At 43.2% G+C, this 23,510-nt stretch overlaps 1 pseudogene across 1 annotated transcript; it reads right to left on the reverse strand.

The window, feature by feature from the left end:
- Positions 1-1,885: 1,885 nt before the first annotated feature.
- Positions 1,886-22,410, reverse strand: LOC148115706 (E3 ubiquitin-protein ligase TRIM11-like; annotated as a pseudogene). The gene is made up of 6 exons (XR_015731997.1): positions 22,070-22,410; positions 20,235-20,290; positions 14,506-14,766; positions 5,342-5,351; positions 4,002-4,034; positions 1,886-3,031 (listed from the first exon to the last, which is right to left on the reverse strand). The product of XR_015731997.1 is annotated as an E3 ubiquitin-protein ligase TRIM11-like (transcript).
- Between the last annotated feature and the right edge of the window lie 1,100 nt (positions 22,411-23,510).

A 23,510-nucleotide genomic window follows, 5' to 3' on the forward strand; every position in this document is an offset into this window, starting at 1 on the left:
GAAACGGATCAGGAAAAGCTGGAAAATTGGGCAAAAGTCAACCCGAGGAGGCAGCCTGGATCACTCTGTGGAAGGGAGACAGAGAAGACTATCTTGTAGATGTAGAATATGGAATATGTAGAATGTGGGATAGGATCATTTGCTGAATGGAAATCTTCACGTTTGACCAATGAAATGCCTCTTAAGGCAAAAGGTGGATAGAAAGAGGCATTAGGAGTCTCAGGCCAACTTAGGACGGGGGGAGCCATAGGGAAGGGTTGGGGGGATCTGGTGGGTGGAGAACATCTTATACACCTTTGTCCTTTGTTCAAGGGCTTTTTGAGGATGCTTCTTTAATCACAACAGGGTCTCTGAGGGGACATACAGAGTCCCGAGCCCCCTCATTTATCTTGGCTTTTTGTTGGTGGCACCTCGTTTATGGAATGACCTCCCCAGAGTCCCTTAATTGGCAGCCACAGTGGCCTCATTTTGGCAACAGGTGAAGACCTTTGGAAGGAAGGAAGGAAGGAAGGAAGGAAGGAAGGAAGGAAGGAAGGAAGGAAGGAAGGAAGGGAGGGAGGGAGGGAGGGAGGGAGGGAGGGAGGGAGGGAGGAAGGAAGGAAGGAAGGAAGGAAGGAAGGAAGGAAGGAAGGAAGGAAGGAAGGAAGGAAGGAAGGAAGGAAGGAACCATGAATATGACTGCAACTACAGTACTACTACTAAACAGGTTTAGGGCTGGGACCTAATTTACACAACATTCACATCTAAATCTCTTTTAAATATTCCCCAGAAGTTCGGAGATGCAACTCAGAAACAACCCTAGAGGGAATCAACAAAGACCTAAGGGAGGGAAGCCCCACCCCTTATTTACATATAGGGAAAAGGCGGAGCTGGCTGCCATCTTGAGTTTGTTGACATGCCTTGGGACACCCTGGCCGTAATCCCCATCCCTTTCGATAGTCTGTTGGGCTAGATCAGTGGCTCCCAATTTGACATATGTGAAGTCAAATAATAAGCATTTTAACATTTCTCATTTTTAATGTATATAGACATTAAAAAGTGCTTTATGAGAGTGTTTCACACTTATGACCATTGCAGCATCCTCATGATTACTTGATCAAAATTCAGTCGCTTGGCTATTGGCTCATATTTATGACGGTTGCAGGGTCCCCGAGTCATGTGATAGATTCCCCTTGCCTTCTTTTGCAACCATCCAGGCGCCTTCCCCTGGTACAGTCCATTCCTTGTGGCTGCCACTCCACTCAGCTCCCTCACATGGTTGGGTGGGGGTCAGATGGCTATTCAGCCAGTTCTCCCTCTCTCTCCTCTCTCCCCCGCCCCCTCCTGCTTGCTGGTCTCTCCTGCCACTGCCTCTGCTCCTCCCGTGATTCCCCTGCCTGCCTCCCTTTCTCTCCATCTCCTTCCTCCTCCTCCTTCCTCACACACTTTTCCCTCCTTTCCCCCCACTCCTTTCTCTCCTTTTCCTCAACCCGTCCTCATGTGTCGCTTCCCCCCTCACTTGGTGGGGTGGAGGCCAGGTGAGCCAGGAGGCTCCACTTCCCTTCTCTCCCTTCTCCCTCAGGTTTGCCCCCAAAGAGACCCACCTATCCCTCTCGCCCTCTCTCTCTATCCACTGCTCCCCTCCTTCTTCCTGCCAAAACCTCCTCCTTTTCATTCCCTTCTTCCCCCGTGAGAGTTAAAATGGGGCAAAGTTCACTTAACTGCTGTCTCACTTGGGAGCAGAAATTTGGGGCTCAATTGTAAGTCCAGGACTACCTGTATTAGGTATCTTCATTAGGATTCCTCATTTGCTCCTTTGCCAAGAGCAGCTTGTCAATCTTCAGTTCTTTAGATGCTTTGAGGGGTTCCAGAGATCTGCTGTCAGCATTCAAAGTCACCATATCAGTTAAGTTTCACTCCCCTTATTTATTTTTATCTCGCCTTTATTATTTTTACAAATAACTCAAGGTGGCAAACATATCCAACACATCTTCCTCCTCCTATACCTGTGAGGCTATAAAGCTTATATCGAGTGTAATACTTGCTGAAGCCCTGCTAGGGTTCCTTGGATTATGACAATTATGTGTTAAAAGGAAACGGGAGGAAAAAAGGGGGAAGGAAAGAAAAAAAGAAGGGGATGATTATAGAATATACTGAGTTATGGACACCTACACAATCATTGATTGCAACTAACATGAAACAAACAAGCATGATCCATAAATGGGATGAAGAGCTATGACAGACGTATAAAATCATGATTGACAGGCTTAGCTGTAAGGTATCTTTAATACTGATGCACCTGAACACATGGTGCTAAAGCCGAAAAAGATCCTAGGACACTTCATTTTTTTTTTTTTATCCAGACAAATAGAAATGCTGATCAGGTTATTCCTTTATAAGGACTGATTGACTGACCAGGGTGGCATAGAACAATAAAGGAAGCTGAAGTAGCAAAAAGCTAAGGAATCTCTGCTTTAAAGGCTTTCGGAGATCCCTGCTTGGCAAATAGGGATTTTTGTTTATGGAGGTCCCTTCTTTTAGGGGAGTGTCAGACAGCTGCCCTCGCTCAAAAAGAAACAGGGCAGAAGGGTCTCTCCAACCAAGGAAGCGTCAGAGAATGTATAGATCAGAGTTGCTCTGCTGGCATCAAAAAAGCTCACTTGTCCCCCTTCGCAGTTGAGAGAGATGCGGATCCTCCTGGGCTCCTCAGTCAGGACCAGTTTAGAGCATTTTGATGGAGATACGGCTGTGTATTTCCCTTCCCATTTCCCAAAACTCCAGTGCCTAATCTCCTCATCAAGATTTGTTAAATTCATTCGCCTACTGGCAACCCCTACACCCCATCCTCCTGTACCTCCTACAAAAACTTCCCAGAAATGTCTCCCTGTGGAGAACTTCTGACAGCCAAGGACACAAGGATAATGTACAAATCTCATGGGGTCTGAGGCAAGATATTTTCCTTTAACTGGCTTAACTCTTTTGACACTTTTTCGATCTTCCGAGACTTCAAGGCGGTCAAGATGAGCTGTGTCTGGATCCAGAGTTACATTCTCTGTAAGGGGGAAGAGAAGGAAGGAAAAAAACAAGAGCTTCAGCTGCAGGCCTGGTTTGTGTCTTCACCCCCAAGAGTTTAACCCTCTTGTGTGAATGGAGTTCAGCTTCCAAACACCTCCCCCCCCCCAGGACTGGAAGACTCATTGTTCTTTTAAACAACACCTCAGCATTGCCTGGTCAAGAGTCCTCCAACTTTGGGAACTGTAAGACTTGTAGACTTCAACTAACAGAATTCCAATGGCTGATGGGGCTGCTATTGTCCAGGTCCCTCTGCTCCCTTTTCTCCAAGCACTCAGGCTCTCCCACTGTCTTAGTCCCATCCTCTGTTAACTGCCGGCCTGTTCAGGGCTCCTCTGGCCTTCTCCTTCCATTCACTTAGGTTGCCTTCGCCATCTTCCAGTCCATCTGCCTCCCCTTCAGCTGCCACTAAGCTGCACACCTTCAGGATACGTTGACTACCTGTACAGCTTTTGGCTCCTCCCCTCAGCTCTTCGTCTCTTGGCTCCACTGGTCAATTCCTCTAGTCTCAAGTCTCCCATGTGGCTGCCACTCCGCTGATTACCATCCAGCTTTGCCATCCTGGATGGGGAATTCTGGGAACTGAAGTCCACAAGTCTCACAATGGCCAAGTCCTTCAAACACTTCATAGCGCTCCATCTCTTCCAGAAGATCAGGCAGAGCAAGAGGCAGAACAGAACAGAACAGAACAGAACCGAACAACCGCTTTATTTGGCCAAATGTGATCAGTCACACAAGGAATTTTTCTCCACTGCATTAGCTAATATTGTACATATAAATGGCAAGTAATAGTTCATAAATCATATAATCATTAAAGTTTACTGGATGATCATAGTCTTATATAGTAATTAATCCTATATTTTTCTTTTTGATCTATTATGTTTCTCTTCACGTTACTGCATCAGAGCTTAAAATAGCAAGGAATTCCAATTCCTATAACTCATATTTACCTTCCTGTACTTGAAGTCCACGTTCCAGAGTATCTGGGGAAGAAAAGGGAGGAATTCAGCATCTCATCCCTGGAATTGGAGCAACAGAAGGGCCTCCCTCAGATTCCCTGGCTTGCTTTCCTTGGCCTCAGATCAGGAAATAAGGAATAGAGAAAGCTACAAGCCAGAATGTCATTGGTGGCTATATATATTCCATCAGGTATAAATATATTCTACTATATATGCACCTCAGTGGTGCAGCGGACTAAAGTGCTATTAAGTTCTAGCACTTAACTGCCAGCTGCCTACAATTAGTGCAAGTTCAAATCTCACCAGGCTCAAGGTTGACTCAGCCTTCCATCCTTTCGAGGTAGGTAAATTGAGGACCCGGATTGTGGGGCCAATAAGCCAACTTTGTATAGAACAACACCGCTTGGGGGGGGGCAAAGCCCTAATAAGCAGGTATAGACAAAAAGTATGCAGGCTATTGCTATAATGCACTGTAAGCCGCCCTGAGTCTACGGAGAAGGGCGGCATATAAATTGGACTAATAAATAATAAAAATAAATAAATAAATTCCATATACAGGTAGTCCTCAATTTACAACTATTTTTTTAGTGACGTTATAGCAGCACTGACAAAGGAGCTTTATGATCGGTTCTCACACTTAGGACTGTTGCAGCCTCCCCAGTCCCGTGATCAAAATTTGGGCCCTTGGGAACCAGCTTGTATTTACGATGGTTGCAGCATCCTATGATTCTGGGATTGTCATCTTCAACCTTCCTGGGGAGCTTCTGACACGCAAAATCAATGCATGAATCCAGATTCATTTATCAACTGTGATTCACTTAAGTGCCGTCATTTTCTGAATAAATGTGGCAAAAAAGTTTGTAAAATGGGGCACTGGTTACTTATCAACTGCCTTGCTTAGCAACAGAAATTTACAGCTCAACGGAGGTCATAAGTCAAGAACTACCTGCATATATTCCATTATACTTTGTGGAAACTTATTCTGCTTCCCCAGTGATCAGGGCATATGGATTTGGGCCAGGGGTGGGTTCCACTTCCCTTCGCTACCGGTTCACAATGTGCGTGCGTGCGCAGAGTGTCTGTGATGATGTCCAGGTGGGTGGGCGGAGCCTCCCGCCACCGCTACTACCAGTTCGCAAGATCCAGAGCGAACCGGTAGGAACCCACCACTGATTTGGGCTACGAAGACTACAGGTAGTCTCCATTTACAATCCTAACTGAGACACTGATCCTGAAATCGGTCCCTCTTTGATCCATGTGACACTGACCTAGAATCTCTCTTGGATGCTCAAAATCTCATCCAGTGTAAAACCCCAGCGGCTGTTTTTTACCTCTCAGTTTTTTCATGGTGCTTTTCAGAAGCTCAGTCATATCACTGTAATCCCAGATTATTGTCCACTTTGGCCCTAGAAGTAAATCCACCGGATTTTCATATGTTTCCTTTGCCTGGTATCTGGCAAGACAAAATAGCAGAACAACAGAGTTGGAAGGGACCTTGTAGGTCATCTAGTCCAGCATCCCCCCCAACCACCCAAGCAGGAGACCCCACATTGTTTCTGACAGATGGCAGTCCGGCCTCTTCTTGAAAACGTCCAGTGATGAAGCTCCCACTACTTCTGGAGGGAAGCTGTTTCATTGGTTGATTGTCCTCAGTCAGAAAATTTCTCCTTATTTCTAAGTTGAATCTCTCCTTGATCAGTTTCCATCCATTATTCCTTGCCTGGCCTTCAGGTGCTTTGCAAAACAGGTTGACCCCCTTCTCTCTGTGACAGACCCTCAAATATTGGAACACTCTCTCCAGAATGTGTGCATTGGGCTGTTCCATGCCTTGTATTTATGTGGTGCCTGGTTGTGTCTGGCTTTTAGTTGTTAAGTGGGGTGTTGAAGGACAGCTATTAAGTCATTGATTGTCGTTTTCTTGTGTTGCCCTGTCCTCAGATCCTAAGTACCTGGTAAGATGGTGGGAAATCAGCACTGCTGTTGACTGACAAGGGCCCTGTTTCCCAGGCTTCAGTCAATTCTCTGGCTAGCTATTCAAATATAGGCACCATGTGCGACTCAGTGGATCCTGACCCAGAACTGCACTCATCCACCTTCATCAAGTTAAACAAGAGATCTAGTAGAGGCAACTGAGTTCCAGTTTTGGGCTCCCTACTCTTCAAAATTCTTGTGAATCTCTTGGCCAAAACAATGGATTTGTCAGAGTTTGCAGCAATCCAACCAGCACACAAGTAAATAATTCAGCAGGATTCATTTATAGAAGAAACTTCTTTATATACAATAATATAGAGCATGATGCATGTATACAATACCCATGCAGTAGAAGCCAGGACCAGAATAACCAGAACTCAGAAACACAGAAGCTATATTGCAAGGACAAAGTAACTCTTATATATATACAGATCAGTCAAGCTAAGCCCCGCCCAGGCTCCGAGCCATCTCCCATGGCTCACAATAGATCCTGTTTCTTAGTCACCAAACAGTTCCCATTGGCTGACTTGTTGTTATGGCTATCCCAGCTCATAATTTCTTATACACTGACAGGATTGTATCTGACCAAATGACTGATAACTAATATGGGTGAGGTAGATAAACAATTAGAAGATGGATATAACACTCAAACTGATATTCATAGATTAAACCAGTGGTTCCCAAAGTGGGCGGGATGAATTAGGGGTGCTAAGAGGCAACGGGGGCAGCAGGGGGGCGCTAAGAGGCAATGGGGGTTCACAACCCAAAGCTCAGATCATCAGACTAGCTGGCCAGTGCACATGTGTGCATCAGAAACTGAAAGTGTGTTTCCCGGGTCGCGCATGCCACTGGGCAGCTCCTCTTACCACGCGTGTGAGGCTGAACTCTTGGATGCTCTCTTATTGCTCTCCTTGCTTGCTATCGGTCACTGGTTGCCCGAACCACTCGGCCCAGGTCCAGCTGCTCCGCTCCTCGCCCGCTTGACTGCCGTTGCCTTCCTAACTTTTGGTAAGTTGCAGGTGGGCTGCCGCGGATGGGGGGAGGGCCTGGGGGGCGGCATGCCTGGCTGGCTGCTGCCACCAGTGACGTGCTGCCCAGGAAGGAGGAGGGCTGTGGGGGAGGGGGGAGGCCTGGGGAGGAAAGCAGGCCTGGCTGGCCACCGCCAGTGCCATGCTTCCCAGGATCAAGGTAAACTGCCACGTGGGGTGGGGGGGGCAGGCCTGCCTGACTGGCTGGTTTGGGAAGAGAAAAAATGCAGCCAAATTAGGCAGGACACCCCCCCCCCCAGATCCCTCCAAACTGGTCACCCTTCGGTAGCCTCCCCACTGAACTACGCGACCCAACAGTGATCACCCACCCAAACGGAGCCCGCTCTTCCGAGCGCCCGCTCTTTCTTGCAGCGAATGAGCTGGGGGTGCCAAAAGCATTTCCCGCTTCTCTACCTGCATACTGTTACTGGCTCTCCATCCCCCCCAAGACCAACAAGACACTGCTACCCGGGGCCACCGGCCGCTACCTGGGTGCAGAGCCGGTAACAGAATGAAGGTAGAAGAGAAGCAGGAAAGCTTTTCAGCAGGGAGGCTACCGAAGGGAGACCCGTTTGGAGGGATCTGGGGGGGGGGGTGTCTTGCTTAATTCAGCTGCGTTTTTCCCCTTTCCAAACCAGCTCCAAGCAAGCGCTGCAGGTGGTGGCGCAAGAACTTTTGAAGTTTCCGCACCGCAGCCCATCCCTGTACAACGGTAAGAAAGAGGCATTTGGAGAAATCGGGAGTTTTGCCGCAGACCCCGATATCATTAGAGGCCTTCCCGGGGTGGCTAGTAAGCGGCCAGCCAGGCCTGCCACCCCCCTGCTGAGGATCCAGGTGGGCTGCTGTGGGGGGGGGCTGTTGCTGCTGTCGTTGCCACTGCCGCTGTTCCGCCAGGAAAGCCAGGGCCAGTATCAGTAAGAGTTGGAAGGGACCTTGGAGGTCATCTAGCAACCCCCTTCTCACGCAGAAGGACTATACTAGGGATTTGAACCACGTTTTAATTCTAGACACCCCTGTCTCCTCAGGTGTTGGAGTGTGTGGGGGGTGCTTTTCAAGGAGCCACAAGTGGGGCTGAGAGCAGAGTCATTCTGACAGTGTCTTTTAAAATTGCTTGGAAGACCCATTTTTTCCCTAACAATAATGGTTTGTATCCGGTAGAATAAAACATATGCCTGGAAAAAGTACTTGCAAAACGTGGACAGAAGGAAAAGAAAGGCAGGACTGGACTCATTATCAGTAGCTAGGAGTTCATCGTTAGCAGTGACTCCCACCGATTCTAAACTCATTTTAAGACTGGGATTGGTGACTACTGAAATTAAGTATTCAACACTGGTCTCAGAAATCTTTGAGAATGTGCAGAGGTGAAGACATTCGATGGCCATCAGTCATTACTTTAGTGATGAACTCAAAGAGATCAAGCATGACATTGCTTATTTATCAGAACTGTTTGCAAAGTTCAATGAAGGGAATTTGCAGTTGCAAGGAAATGAGGTCAATCTTATTAAGGCCAAATCTGTCATCTCCACGTTTATTTCAAAGTTAACTCTATTCAAGCGCAATATAGGCCATCGCGAGCTATACCAATTTCCAAGCTTGTCCGAGCTAGAAGAGAAAGGTGGGCTACAATAATAATAATAATAATAATAATAATAATAATAATAATAATAATAATAATAATAATAATAATAATAATAATAATAATAATAATAATAATAATAATAATTGAAAACACAAAAGAATTCAGCCAAGACATTGGTATGCAGTTTGGAATTGACAAATGTGCAACAATAGCAACCAAAGCAGACAAAATCATAGAAGAGGATGGAATAGAACTAGAGAATGAAGAAATGATAAAGGCAGTAAAATCAGAAGAAGGCTACAAGTACTTGGGGATTTTAGAAGCCTCTGACTTAATGCATATTAAAGTCAAGGAATTAACTTCAGTCAAGTACATTCGGTGAATTCGTAAGATATTAATGTCCAAATTGAGTGGAGGAAACATCATAAAAGCCATAAATACCTGGGCTATACCTGTGATTAGATACTCTGCAGGGATAATTGACTGGACCCAGATGGAGTTAGACAATTTGGACAGAAAAACAAGGAAGCTTATGACAATGAATCATGCCTTGCACCCTAAAAGTGATGTTGACCGATTATATTTACCAAGAGCAGAGGGTGGTCGAGGACTCCTACAAGTAAAGCAGACTGTGGAAGAAGAAAAATGCAGCTTGAATGATTACATCCAGAAAAGTGAAGAACCAATGATTAAGGAAGTAAATAAAGGAGGCCTTTTAAAGACAACTAAAACAAAAGCAGAATATAAGAAAGAAGTAATTGAGCAGCGAGTTGAAAATTGGAAACACAAAGCTCTGCATGGCCAATACTTGAAAAGTATTGAAGGCAAAGCTGACCAGAAACTAACTTGGAACTGGTTAAGATCAGGAGTACTGAAAAAAGAAACAGAAAGCTTTATTTTGGCAGCTCAAGAACAAGCCCTAGCCACAAACTGCATGAAGGCAAAAATTCAACATGTTACCACCAACAGCAAATGCCACCTCTGCAATGAGAAAGATGAGACAGTCGACCACCTGATCAGTGGGTGCAGCAAAATTTCACAAACTGACTACCTACAATGCCATGACCGTGTTGCTAAGATCATTCACTGGAAATTGTGCCAGAAGTTTGGATTTGAGTACAGCAAAAACCACTGGGAACATCAGGTTGAGAAAGTTTTAGAGAATGAGAAACTCAAGATCTTGTGGGACTTTAGGATTCAGACTGACAGGCACTTGGTCCACAACACACCTGACATAACAATAGTTGAAAAGAAAAAAGTATGGTTCATTGACATTGCAATACCTGGTGATGCACGGATTGAAGATAAGCAGCAAGAAAAAATCACAAAGTACCGAGATTTGCAAATTGAAGTTGAGCGACTGTGGAAAAAGAAATCGTGTGTTGTCCCGATTGTAATTGGAGCCCTTGGAGCAATACCCAAAGGGCTACCCCGCTATTTAGAAATTCTAAATTTGCCGGACTTGAACATTTTGACTCTACAAAAACCCACCTTACTCGGAACAGCTTACATCCTCCGACGATACCTTAACAGTTCCTAGGTCCTTGGTTAGGACTCGAGCTGCTGAGCTATTAACCAGCCTCAAAGGCTGTGAATCTCACTAAAGATTAAATAATAATAATAATAATAATAATAATAATAATAATAATAATAATAATAATAATAATAATAATAATAATAATAATAATAATAATAATATTTCCATACCGCCCTTCTCCCGAAGGACTCAGGGCGGTGTACAGCCTATTTAAAAACACAAGACAAAACAACGATTAAAATTTAAAATAATTAAATAAATTTGGCTCAATTTAAAACCCCAGAAATTTAAAATACCCCAATTTAAAATTATTATGTTGATAGCCCGGCCTGGCGGAACAACAGGGTCTTCAGTGCGCAGCGAAACACACTGAGGTCGGAGATCTTACGTATTTCCGGGGGCAGTTCATTCCACAGGGCTGGGGCTCCCACAGAGAAGGCCCTCCCCCTGGGTGTCACCAGCCGACATAACTTGGCGATGGCACCCTGAGGAGACCCTCTCTGTGGGAGCGGACTGGCAGGTGGGAGGCTATTGGTGGCAGAAGACGGTCTCGAAGGTACCCGGGTCCTATGCCATGGAGCGCTTTAAAGGTGGTAACCAACACCTTGAATCGCACCCGGAAGACCACTGGGAGCCAGTGCAGCTCGCACAGGAGGGGTGTCACGTGGGCACAACGAGTTGCGCCCATAACCACCCACACGGCCGCATGATGATGATCTGCAAGTTTTTTGTGACCATTTGGACATGTTACATAAAGATATGTCTGAGCAATATCAGGATCTTCTTTTGATGGAAATTCCAGATTGGGTGATAAATCCATTTTCAGATACTGAGGAAGATGGGGTAGTGGAAGATCAACTAATAGAGTTGCAAAATGACATTGAGCTGAAGCCAAAGTTTAAGAAATCGTACCAAGAGTTTTGATTACAGAAGGAAATTTCTGATCGCTATCCTGCACTATGGACAGTGGTTAAGAAGCTCCTTGTTTCATTTCCAACATCATATTTGGTGGAACGTGGTTTCAGTGTGGTCATCCAACTTCTCTCCAAGCAGAGAAATCGAGTCCAGATTACTGAACGTGGTGATTTAAGACTCCCGCTAAGTGACTTAAAACCAGACATTGGGAAACTGGTATCACTTCATCAAGCCCATCCATCACATTAAGAATTTACTGAACAGTGAAGTAGTTACTAAATTTTACTGAGTTTACTAAGTTAGTAGTTGCTAAGGTTCTTGATAAATGATTATCAGACTTCGAAAACCTGGCATCACTGGATCATGTTCAACAATTTTGTTGAATTAACAAAAGATTTTTAAATTGGATTTTGAATAAATGTGCAATTAATTGTTACAGTTTTGTATTTTACTGTTACTATCTTCCTTAGTGGGTCATACAAACCGCTATTCCGAACAATGCTATTTATACGGGGTAGGGGTGGGGGGCACTGAGGATGAGTTTGTAGCACCAAGGGGGCGGTGGACTGAAAAAGTTTGGGAACCACTGGATTAAACTAATGCAATGTAATTTAATAGAGACAAATTCAGTTACAAGTAACCTTCAATTTATGACTATTTGTTAGCAACCAGTTACAATAGCTCTCCAAAAACTTACTTACAACCATTTTCCCACTTAACATCTGTCACAGTGTCCCTGTACTCACAATTCGGGTGCTTGGGAACCAGTGTGTATTTATGATAGTTGCATTACTTGGAACAGCTTACATCCTACAATGATATTTTTAAGACCATCAAACATCTGTCTCTTCTTGGGAAGAACTCAATAAATGGATAAAAAGGCAAATTCAGTCTAAACCTCTGGCTGAGAGTGCAACCAACATAATAATTGATCATATCAAATATTGCTAATTATATTGTGTTGAGGTTGTCTGAGGAAAGGTCTAAAAAGCCCTGAAATACAGTACGTTGTCTTTACAATAAAATACTGCGAAATAAAGAAAGACCTTTCCAAAATAGGAAAACTGCTGGCAGAGCTGCTGATCTCTGAGTCTGTAAAGAAAAAGGGTGGATTTACTTACTTCTTCAAGATGCTTCCAATGTCCTAAAAAATAAAGAGACAAAGCACTGAAAGGAGCCATTTCCTAGGCAGAAAATTAAATTCTTACAGTCACAAAATACATGAGTGAAACGTCTGGACAACCAGACACTAACAGACATATAAAATACTTCCATTTTTTTTAAAAAAACCGTTGCTATTCCCCCCCCCTATTTTAGAGTGGTATTGTTTTTACTTTCTTGTCTAAGAAAAATTAGACCCCGGTTGAATCCAACACAATTACAGAAGATATATATTTATATATAAAACATGATAGCAGAAAGAAAAGACTATTTGAAAAACAAAATAGTGCATCGATAGGATAAAAAAAATCCCCTGCATTTATGCTTCCAGAATGAAGGCACTTTGGAAAATCCAAGTGGTGATAATACTTTGGAGAAGCTGATCAGTGTTGGATTTCTCCTTGGCCTGGAGATTTAAGGGGAGGGGGAGACCCTACAAAGAACACCCACCACCACATCCCCTAATAAGGGATAGGAACCCTAAGCAGGCATTCTTAAAATCGTGAAGAATATAGGGAAAGTGATCAGCACTTTGAATTCCTGCTTTTTCTGAATTACATTATGTATCCCTAATATTAGCCATTACAAGTAGTCCCTGACTAAACAGTTCATTTAGTGACCGTTCGAAGTTACCACAGCACTGAAAAAAATTCTTTACGATCATTTTCACTCTTAAGGCTCTTGCAGAAAAAGAGGATACAGAATACTATAAAATTTGGTATAGATGGTATGAGTGGTTGGAGGAAAGGAAAAATGAAGAAGAAAAATAAGGGGGAGATCAAGAAATGTCCAAAAATAATGGGAAAAATTGGTAAAATACAATTTAGTGATTGAAATGAAAAAGAGAAATATATTGTAAATGAAATGATGGGGACAGATAGTAATTTGGAATGAGATGAAGTAAAATTTGTGGAAATAGTAAATAATAAGGAAGGACCACTATGAAAAAGCTGTAAAAAGAGTCTTGTATATAAGTGTTGTATGTCTTATGTTGTTTTACTGTGTTATAAATAAACTTTTTTTTAAAAAAAAAAAAAAGACTCTTGCAGCATCCCCATGGTCACATGATCAAAATTCAGCCACTTGGAAACCGATTCATATTTATGACGGTTGCAGCGTCCTGGGGTCATGTTATCACCATTAGTGACCTTCTGACAAGCAAAGTCAATGCAGAAGCCAGATTCATTTAACAAACGTGTTATTAACTTAACCACTGGAGAGATTCACTTAACAACAGCGGCAAGAAAGGTCATAAAATGGGGCAAAATTCACTTAACAACTGTTTCCCTCAGCAACAGAAATTTCGAGCCCAAGTATGTTGATATGTCAAGGACTACCTGTAGTCTTCATACCTTCCAGTTTCCTTTCCATAGAAAGTGTCAAAAAGTTTACTAAATGAAGAGTTGAAAAAAAGATTTTCAACTTGACCGAATGCAGCCAGAATCCTACATGCAGACATGGACATATATATCAATCCCCACAAGAGAAAAATAGATGGGAAAAGTGGAGCTAGAAAAAATGAAAAAATTTACTGCTTTAATTCGATATAACCTGTTGTTTCTAAACTGCTGCTTCTTGGAAGCTGCTTCTAAACTTTGTGCTCGAGATAGAAAAATATGAATTCTTGATGCTTGGTTTTGCTTATTAGACTAATCTGTTTCTATAGACATGGATAATACTTACTAAATATGCAAAATTAAAACGTTGAGGCTGTAATTTTATCTTGTATTTTACTGTGCAGAAAAAAAGTTGAGAGACTTTTTTTTCTTTTTCCTTTATCCTACACATTTTCCCATTCTTTTCCTTCTCCATTTCCCTATTTTCTTTATTTCCATTGGTACTTTTCACTATTATAATTTTGATTAAATTTATGAAAGAAAAAAAAAGGAAAGAGTCAAAAAGAGTATTCTATGGAGAGGCTAAAGAATGCAGAGAGGAGCAATGAAGATGGTAAGAGGCCAGGAAGCCAAACCATATAATGAATGGCTAAGGGAACTCGGTATGCTCAGATTAAGGAAGAAGAGGCTTAGGGGAGACACAACAGCCATCTTCCAACACTTGAAGGGCTCTCATAGGGAAAAGGGGTGGAAGCTCATCTGGAGATGCAAGCTAAAATAAGGAAGAATTTCCTGACAGTGAGAAATATTTATCAGTGGAACAGCTTCCCTCCCAGAGTTCTGGGTGCTCCATCACTGAAGGATTCCAATAAGAGTTTGGACAACCATTTTTCGGGGATGGTTATGAGGTCTCCTGCCTTGGGTAGAAGATTGGACCAGAAGACCTCCAAGGTCCCTTCCAGCCCTAGGATTCTATGATCTCAACTTCCTGACTGACCTGTAAGAGTTTGCTGGCTGGCTGCTGAAGCTTCTCTTCTATCTCCTGGATGAGATGGTCAAGAGAGCCCAGTTCCTCCATGTGCTTGGCCAAACCCTTCTCCTTTCTTGCCATAATATCCTTCTCCGTTTCTTCCATTTTAGTCAACAGAAGCTTCTCCTGTCCTTCTAACCAGAGTTGTAGCTCTCTGAATTCAGCCACTACATTTTTTTTCACTTTTTTGATAAGGTTCTAGAACAAGAAAGACAAAAGACATTATTTTATTTTAATTGTTTTACTTAATTATTTTTACTTTTATTTTTATTGTTATAATAATTAAACAGATTCCTTGAAGAATCCAGAAATGGAGTGTGTATAGTTTATTGAATAGCCCGAAGGCCTTTTCAAACAAAACAGAAAAGAAAAAGGGAAAAAGGGAAAACGGTTACAAAAATAGCAATTTAAAAATATATGATAGATGACGTTAAAATTTTACAATATCAATTTTCAATAGCCAAGACTAGATAACCCAAATAGGATAGCTCCTCTCTAACTGAGCTCATCTTCCTTACAATCGATAAAATGTTTTTTGATATAACTGGCTCGTATTGCTGTCATTTTTTTAAGATATCGAGTGATCGCTCTTACCAGGGGAGGAGAGTCAGCCCTCAACAGAAATGCTAGTTTTTGGCTTATATTCCAGTGGGGAAATTTATTTATAATTGGGGACAGATATTGTTTTCTTACTTCTTGATAGAGACTACATTCGAATATTATATGCGCCGTGTCCTCCACGACGTTTACCCCACATATGCATATTCTTTTGTCATACGGGATTTTCCGATAACGGCCGAATCTAACGTTTGTATCTAGAAGTTCGAATCTAAACTTAACAAATAACTGTCTCTCCACTGATGGCATTTCTAAATGTAAATACTTTTCCAGAGTGAAAGTTGTTTTAACTGTTGTCAGCAGTTTAAGGGAATGATTAGTTGAAAGGGTTGCCATGTCCATTTGCCCATGTATATCTTTAATCCGTTGTTTAACTTGGTTCAGTGTGTCACACAACGGGAACCCTACGCCATATCGGTTCAATATTTCTGACAGCCGGGTTAGCCAGGAATACCTTTGAGGATTTGAAATCTGCTGTTCCTCTAGACATATTTTGGGGAGTCTGCTGGCATCCATCTGGGTCATTTTTAGCCAGTAGGCTACCACCCTAGTGATTGTATAGGTGTACAGTGAGAAATGTCCCAATTCAGCTCTGACGGCTGCAGCTGAAGTGGAATTGTTTACCCCAAGCATCCTCCTTAACAAATTATTTTGAGTTCTCTCTAATATGGGGGCCTCTGTAAGACCCCAAATTTCAGCACCATAGAGCATGATCGGGACAAGTTTAGCCTGAAAGACTTTACGAAGAGGTAAGATGGAGGTTGGTTGGATTCGTTTACTTAATTTGGATACAAGGCTTGCTCCTGCTCTGACCTTTTGAGAAAGGTGTTGATGGTGCGGAGTCCAACCTCCTGCACTGGAAAAAACAATTCCAAGATAAGTATATTGGGTAACTTGCTCAATTTTTGTGTCATTAATCTGCCAATTGTGCTTTTTATTCTTATTGCCAAAGACTAAAACTTTTGATTTAGCTACATTTATAGTCAAGTGGCTTGCAGTACAGTAACGTGTGAGCTTGTCAAGAAGTCTCTTCATTCCTATTTGGGTTCTAGAAAACAACACTAAGTCATCGGCATACATTAATACGTTAATAAATCTAGAGCCTATTTGGGGGCTGTGCGTCAGAAGATCATCCAGCTGTGCTGGGATATCATTTATATAAAGGTTAAAAAGAGTAGGGCCCAGCAGGCAGCCCTGCCTCACTCCTCTAGTTGTCGGTATGCTGTTTGTTGAGGCCCCATTTGCTGCATATCTGACTCTAATTGCCGTATTAGTATAGAGAATCCTGATCAACAAAATAAGTCTGGGGTCCATCCCCATAACTTGTAGTTTCCTCCACAAGTGGTTCCTATCTATAGAATCAAAAGCAGCAGTAAGGTCAATAAAGGCAGTATACAGCTTTTTCCCCTGGGTCTTGTATTTATTAATTAAGTGGGAAAGGACAAAACAATTGTCTATGGTAGACCTACCTGATCTAAAACCTGCCTGCTCATTTGCCAGAATTTCCTTATCCAAGCACCAGTCCTCTATTTTATTTAGGAGATGTTTCGTATACATTTTTGAAATTATATTAAGAAGACTGATGGGTCGATAGTTGGATGGGGCAGCTCTGTCACCTTTCTTAAAAATTGGAAAAACTATAGCTAACCTCCACCCTTCAGGGATTATCCCTACTTTATCGATATAAGTAAACAGTGCTACCAGCACCGGTACCCAAAAATCAATGTTGGACCTAAAGAGTTCAGGAGGCAACAAGTCCTCTCCAGGGGCCTTCCCGGCTTTTAAGGATTGAATTATATGCTTAACTTCGGTAGGGGTAACTGGTGTCCATTCCGGACATTTCCTTAATTCTTGCTGGAGGATATCCAATTGCAAGACATTTGTTGTATTGTTACCATCAAATAAAGCAAGATAGTGCTTCTCCCATTTTACTGCTGATATATCAGTGTCCATAAATGGGGAACGTTGTTTTAATATACCGGCTATCTTATGCCAAAAGATCGTAGGGAATTGGGATTTTGCTGCCATTTCTACCTCTTTCCACATCCTGGTGTTATAGCTACTTTTCTTGTTTTTCAGTAGGGATTTGTATGCTCTCCTGAGTTGAACCATATTTGAATAATCACCATCCTGTCTGGATCGGTTAACTTTCTTAACTGCGGCTCTTAGATTTGACCTCAAGTTATGGCAATCATCATCAAACCACTTTCTAGAGACCCCATCTACTTTTCTATCGTTCTGGATCATTAAGTTCCTAAGAGTAGAAGTTAGCTCTGTATAAACTGGCATTGGGGTGTTGTCTCCGGGCTTAGATTGGGAGATTTCCCTTGCTAGGTGTCTGGCTTCGTCTGAGCCCAAATAAGTGGTGACAGATTTGACATCAAGTCTGTGCCAATATAGCCTTTTATAGTTATAAACCCGGGCGTTTGCTAAGGTGTCAATTTCCTCTCTTGAATGAGGCCTAACTTCTGAAGAGAGTGAAACCAGAGCCGTGATGGGAAAGTGGTCACTTTCCTCTCTAAATATAGCTCTTACTTCTGAAAAATGGTGTACTAAACTAGAGGAAGTGCAGATATAATCGATAGAGGTTGAGGTTTTGTTGGACGAGAAAGTATAGGGATATATATAGCCATCACTCGAGCCACTAAGTACTTGCATATCATTCATAAACAGCAGGGAAATTAACCTCTGGGCATATTTATTGGTCCTCTTGTCCATTGAGGACCAAGTGAACTCATTATATAAGTAACCAATTGGTACCAGGCCTCGGTTAGCATAGCTCTTCATTGAGGGACCTAGTCTTGCATTAGTATCTCCAGCTAATATAATTTTTGCTTGGGGAAAGCGTCCCTTTAAGGTAGCTAATACTGAATCTAATTCATCCCACAAATCCCTTCCTAAAAGGTGGAATGAAAATGGAGCGATATATACATTAATTAAGATTAAGTCCATCCCCCTGAATGTACATCTAATAGGCAGAATATATTGGAATTGAGGATCTAAAGAAATTTCTTCACCCTTCCATCCCGTATCCCTTTTGACCAACGTGGTTAAGCCCCCAATTGCCCTCCCTCTTAAATTGACTTTGCCTGCCGGTTTATGCCATGAGGCAAAACCCGGTAAACTGATCTGTGGATCATTAGTAGTCAGCCAGGTTTCTTGAAGGAGGATGAGATGATGTGTTGAAATCAATTTTATAAAATCCATCCGGTTTGCAATGCCTTTCCAGCCCGCTATATTCCAGGACAGGAGGGAAAGGCTAGGGATATAAGATACCCTAGTTGTTGGCCATTTGTTGTTTAGTCAGTCACCCCGAGGCACTACTCCTTGTGTCTCTTCCTCCACCCTTCTGGTGGGGGGGTCCGGAATTACTACCACCGCCTTCTCTGGAGTGCCAAAGGAGTCAAAAGTGGCCTCTGTTTGTTGCGGAAGTACCTCCTCCGTTCTTAAGGAAGATGAGACAGGTGAGGGCAGTTGCACTGTTGGGGGAGGGTGAACTTCTGCCGCTACGTTCATGGTCTTTGTTTCTTTGAAAAGACTTTTGCCTTCCCTTCTATCCCGCTGGACGGACTTAACGACTTTAGGCCTTGTCTGCACATGCTTTCCCCATTCTTCCGACTTGGATAGCCTTCTCGTTGAACTACACGCTTGTGCTAGCGAAGATCTTAATAAATCAAATTCAATTAACATCGACCTTTGCTCCTTTGGAGACAAGGAGACAAATTCGCTGATTATAGCATCCTCTGGTTTGTCGGTGCTTGCCTTCATATGTGGGACCTCCCTGATCTGACCTGCCTCCATAGTTTCTCCGGATTCTGGAGGAAAGACCCTGGAGGTAGCAGCGTGGTTCTTGGTACCATTTTTGATGTTTGGTTAAGTCCTTGTAAAAGCGGTTTAATGGGCCCACTTGAGAAGACTCTTGTAGGAATGACTTCAAATCTGAGCAGGGATCCTTTTCTTTTCATTACAGCGTTCGGTATAGTATTGCTGTCAAAATGGAGTATTAGTCGGACACAATTGCTATGCTGGGGAAGTTTTTCATATCTGAGTAGATCTATTAATAAAGGATCAGATTTCAATAGCTGTGCAAGTGAGAGGGTTATCCTTTCCTTTGAAGTCCATCGTCCTCTATTGCATGGGATTTTCCTTATCCTTAAAGCGATTTGTTTCTTTAACAACCTTCTTCCTTGATGAGGGTTAGCATCAGCACTTGCAATGCTTTGTTGTTTGGGTTGAGGTCTTACACCCTCCCACTCTCTCCGTGCCTCAGGACGGTGTGCAATCTCACCCTCCTTAGCTGCAGAGTGAGGGCCATTTAAGAATTGGAAGATCCTCTCGATGTCTCTTTTGATCGATGTCAGTAAGTCATATATTGAATCTACTGTGTGCGCAGTTAACATACTCTGAGTACAGACCATCTCTCTGAGGTCTGAATATGTCGGAACTTCTTTTAAGCAGCTAGGAGTAGGAGAGGGGATAGAGCTTGAAAAATCACCCATTCTAGCAGGGGAGTTTGAATCTGAAATCCGGGAAGAAAACTCCCCTTCTGTATCTCCCCCTCCCAATGATACAGTCGACAGAGACAAAGTTTGAAGTTCAGATTGGGGTTCTGGATTACACCTCTCCATAAAGTCATCCAATTTAAGCTGTTTAAGAGGCTTGGAGTAATTAAGTTCCGTCATAGATTTTGGGGAGAGAGAGCAAGCTCTCTGCCTCTTACTTTTCTTTCCCATTCTGGTAGATAGTTGATCCAGTATCTCCCAGCGAAATTAAATATCGCAACAATTTATCCTCCCTCAGCAATCGTAGTTAAGGTAGGCCTTAATGATGGTCTCAGCCGAGGCACCACAGAGGTAAAAACCAATCTCCTTTCCAAACAACGGCTTGTCTTTTACTCCCACTTCTTTGCTATCATCTATTTTCAGAATTGTTTAAATTGTTTAAATTATTTCACAAGGGAAATATGTGGGAGAAAGAGACTAAAAAGCTGATAGAGTTTCATTAAAAGCAGGCCTACCGGGAGTGTCTGCAGCCAGCCAGTTCCTTACTGTACTCGTTCCAAAAACAAACAGCTCAAAATCCCCTCCGAGGTTAGGGGCCTCCACTGAGGTTTGTCAACAAGTCCGGTAATCCGAATTTCAGGCCTTGCAAGGAGAAGTCACAGGAGTAGCCTAAGCCAGGAATGCAGGTTGTAGTGTTGTTAAAATATGTCTAAAACAAACAGTAGCCACACTATATGTGCTTTGTAAAAGTCCAGTATAAATAAAAATAGATTAAAAATGAATTAAAAATATAAAAATACTTTAAAAACGTTAAAAAAGAAAAACCTAATTTGGTTTTGGGAGAGCTCCTTACAGCCGTTGCTCACCTCCCTCTCTTGGAAAGCAAGACCTACCAAAAAAGTGGGTACCCCCAATCCAGAAATGAGGTGGGAGAATATCCGAAGGAGACAAAAAACCCATTTGATATTAAAAAGCGTAGGGGGGAAAGGGTTTTTTTAAAACTTTTTTTAAAGGTTCTATTTTAATGACCTCTTTTGAAAATTTTCTTGGCAATCAGGGATTCCAAAACAGTAGACAGAAAAATGTTTGTGTTCACAATTTTTTCAATAGGATGAAATACGGTTTGCATTAATTTATTAAGCAAGCCAAACCTATTGCATAAAACACAGCTCATGGGATAGGGGCACTTAACCCAACTGAGACTCATTCAGCCAACGGTGACATCTTAGTCCCCAGGTTAAGACCAAGTTCTGTGCCTCACACAGTCTTTAACTTTGAATTAATTTCAGTCAGAACTTGTACTTACAAACAGGCTGCCTATTATCAAAGATGACGGATGGGGTTCTCCTTCCTATTAGCTCAGAAGCTCCTCATCCTTGGATCAATACTTACAAGCATCTCCTGCACAGTTTGCTCTGTGTCTCTTTTGTATGTAGCTATTTTTTCTTTCTGCTCCTTCTGAGCCTTCAGGCAATCCTCCACCTTGATCTGAAGAGAAAATATAAGTTTTGAGTTTCTTTTCTGTAAAGAATGACATCAGAGGGAAGACCCAGTTAGAAGACACAGTATATTCAATCATCATAAATACATGACAGTTGGCAAACGTCCAAATTTTGATCATGTGACCATGGAATGCCTGCAATGATCATAAGGGTAAAAAACATTATGTCACTTTTTTCATTGTCATCGTAACTTTGAACAGTCACTAAACAAACGGTTCTAAGTCGAGGACTACCTGCACGGGCATTAAAGTGAGCTGCCTGAGTCTCCTGGTTGCAGTCATCCAGAAGCATCACTGAGAAATGAAAGTTTGGGCTGATCCAGCAGGAGTGGTTTTCGGGGTCTGCACTCAAGATTTTGGAGGACTCCATGACAATTTTGCTCTAGAGCAAATGTGGAAAGGGAGCTGGCAAAGGGAGCCTATTTCGCCCTACAGGCAATTTCTGTTGCTAAGCAAGACAGTGAAGTGAAGTTTTGTCTCATTTTACAACCTTTCTTCCGAATGTTGTTAAGTGAATCACTGCAGTTGTCAGGTTAGTCACACAGCTATTAAGCAAATCTGGCTTCTCCATTGACTTTGCTTATCAGAAGGTGGCAACAAGTGATCACAAGAGCCCAGGACAACATAATATGACAGTTGACAAGCATCTGAATTTTGATCAGTGACAACAAGGATGTCAACCTGTTTTTAAAAAATTGCAGGCAGGGAGATAAGGGGTGGGATGAAGCAGGAGGAAGCAAGTAAACTAGTAAAAAGACTGCGAGGGCTGGCACTGGATTCCCCTCCGCAGGGATTCCTCCTGGCTGACTCCTACCTGGTATTCCTGGAAAGCCTCCTCCGCAGGGATCACCGAGTGGCCCTCGTGCTCTTTGGACCAAGCAGATGGGGGTCTGGTGGTCCTTACAGAAGAGCTTGAGGGGCTCCCGGTGCTTCGGGCAGAGGCTCCCTCCTTCCTCGCCCCAAGGACCTCCGCATCGCCCGGCCACTTCAGCCATCCGCGCCAGGTGCCTGATGGGGAGGAGGCTGCGGGGCGCGAAGGTCTGTCTGCATTGGGGGCAGGAAGGCTTTGATTCCGACGTCCCCCAACTGCGGGTGAGGCAGCCCCGGCAGAAGTTGTGGCCGCACTTGGGGATGAGCACGGGGTCCTGGAAAAAGTCCAGGCAGATGGAGCAGGTGGCTTCTGCCAAGAAATCCTGCAAGGGCGCTTCGGCCGCCATCGCAGCTTCCTCCGCTGGGACAAAGAAAGAGAAAGTTAAATTTCGCGCCTTTGAATCAGGTGACCGCCTTTGGGCTCTGCCAGGACGGAAAACCGAAATGAATTGTTGGTCTTGCGGGCATCTTCGCTGGCTTCTTAAAGAAGGACAGTATTTTAAAATGAAGAAATTGGGGAGGAGGAAAAATTCAAGGGATGGAGCCCCGATCAGTTATTCTCAGCCCAACCAGCTCGTTAAAGGGAAAATTGTTTTAAAAACTGGAGAGAAGCAAACATCCCTGGGACGAACCTCGATCAATTACAATTGATCCTGTTAAAGAGAGTAAACAAGTTTAAAATACAACATTCATGGGATCCCCCCCCCCGATCAATTATTGATCCAACATTCTGCTAATGAAGAGGTGGGGATTCATGGCCCCTTTGTGACTTGTGGGTTTCAAATGGTATATATAGGGTCTATATTCTGATTGGTTGATTGATTGACTTCAACACCCGAAAGGGCCACTGTCCGTTCCTTGTGGCTGCCACTCCACTCTGGTCCCTTTGCTCAGGCCCCTCCACTTGCCCTGCTCGGCTGGACTCTGCTGTCTTCTCCTTCCCGCCGGTCCCTTCTGGGGTCTCCTCTCAGCAGGCGGATCAGGCAGTGGTGGGGGTGATCAGATGGCCAGTCGGCCCTTCTCCCTCCCTCCCTCTCTCTCTCCTGTCTCTGCTCCTCCTTCGATTCCCCTGCCTGCCTCCCTTTCTCTCCATCTCTTTCCCCTTCTCTCCATCTCTTTCCCCTTCCTCCTCCTCCTCCTCCCCCTCCCCTTTCCTCAGCTTTCCCTCAGACTTTCCCCTATATTTCCGCCCACTCCGTAATCAATTAGAAGCTTTATATAACATTGAAACTGATCTTGATGGATTAAATGGAACGCAATAAAATTTAATAAGGACGAAAGGAGTTACAAGTAACCTTCAATTTATGACTATTTGTTAGCAACCAGGTACAAACGGCTCTGAGGGACAAAAAAGGCTTAAAACCATTTTCACACTTAACATCTGTTGCAGTGTCCCTGTAGTCACAATTTGGGTGCTTTCAAACTGGCAGGTATTTATGATAGTTGCATTA

This window comes from Pantherophis guttatus, chromosome 2, assembly GCF_059756535.1.
Source record: "Pantherophis guttatus breed Tessera chromosome 2, ASM5975653v1, whole genome shotgun sequence".
Taxonomy (NCBI): domain Eukaryota; kingdom Metazoa; phylum Chordata; class Lepidosauria; order Squamata; family Colubridae; genus Pantherophis; species Pantherophis guttatus.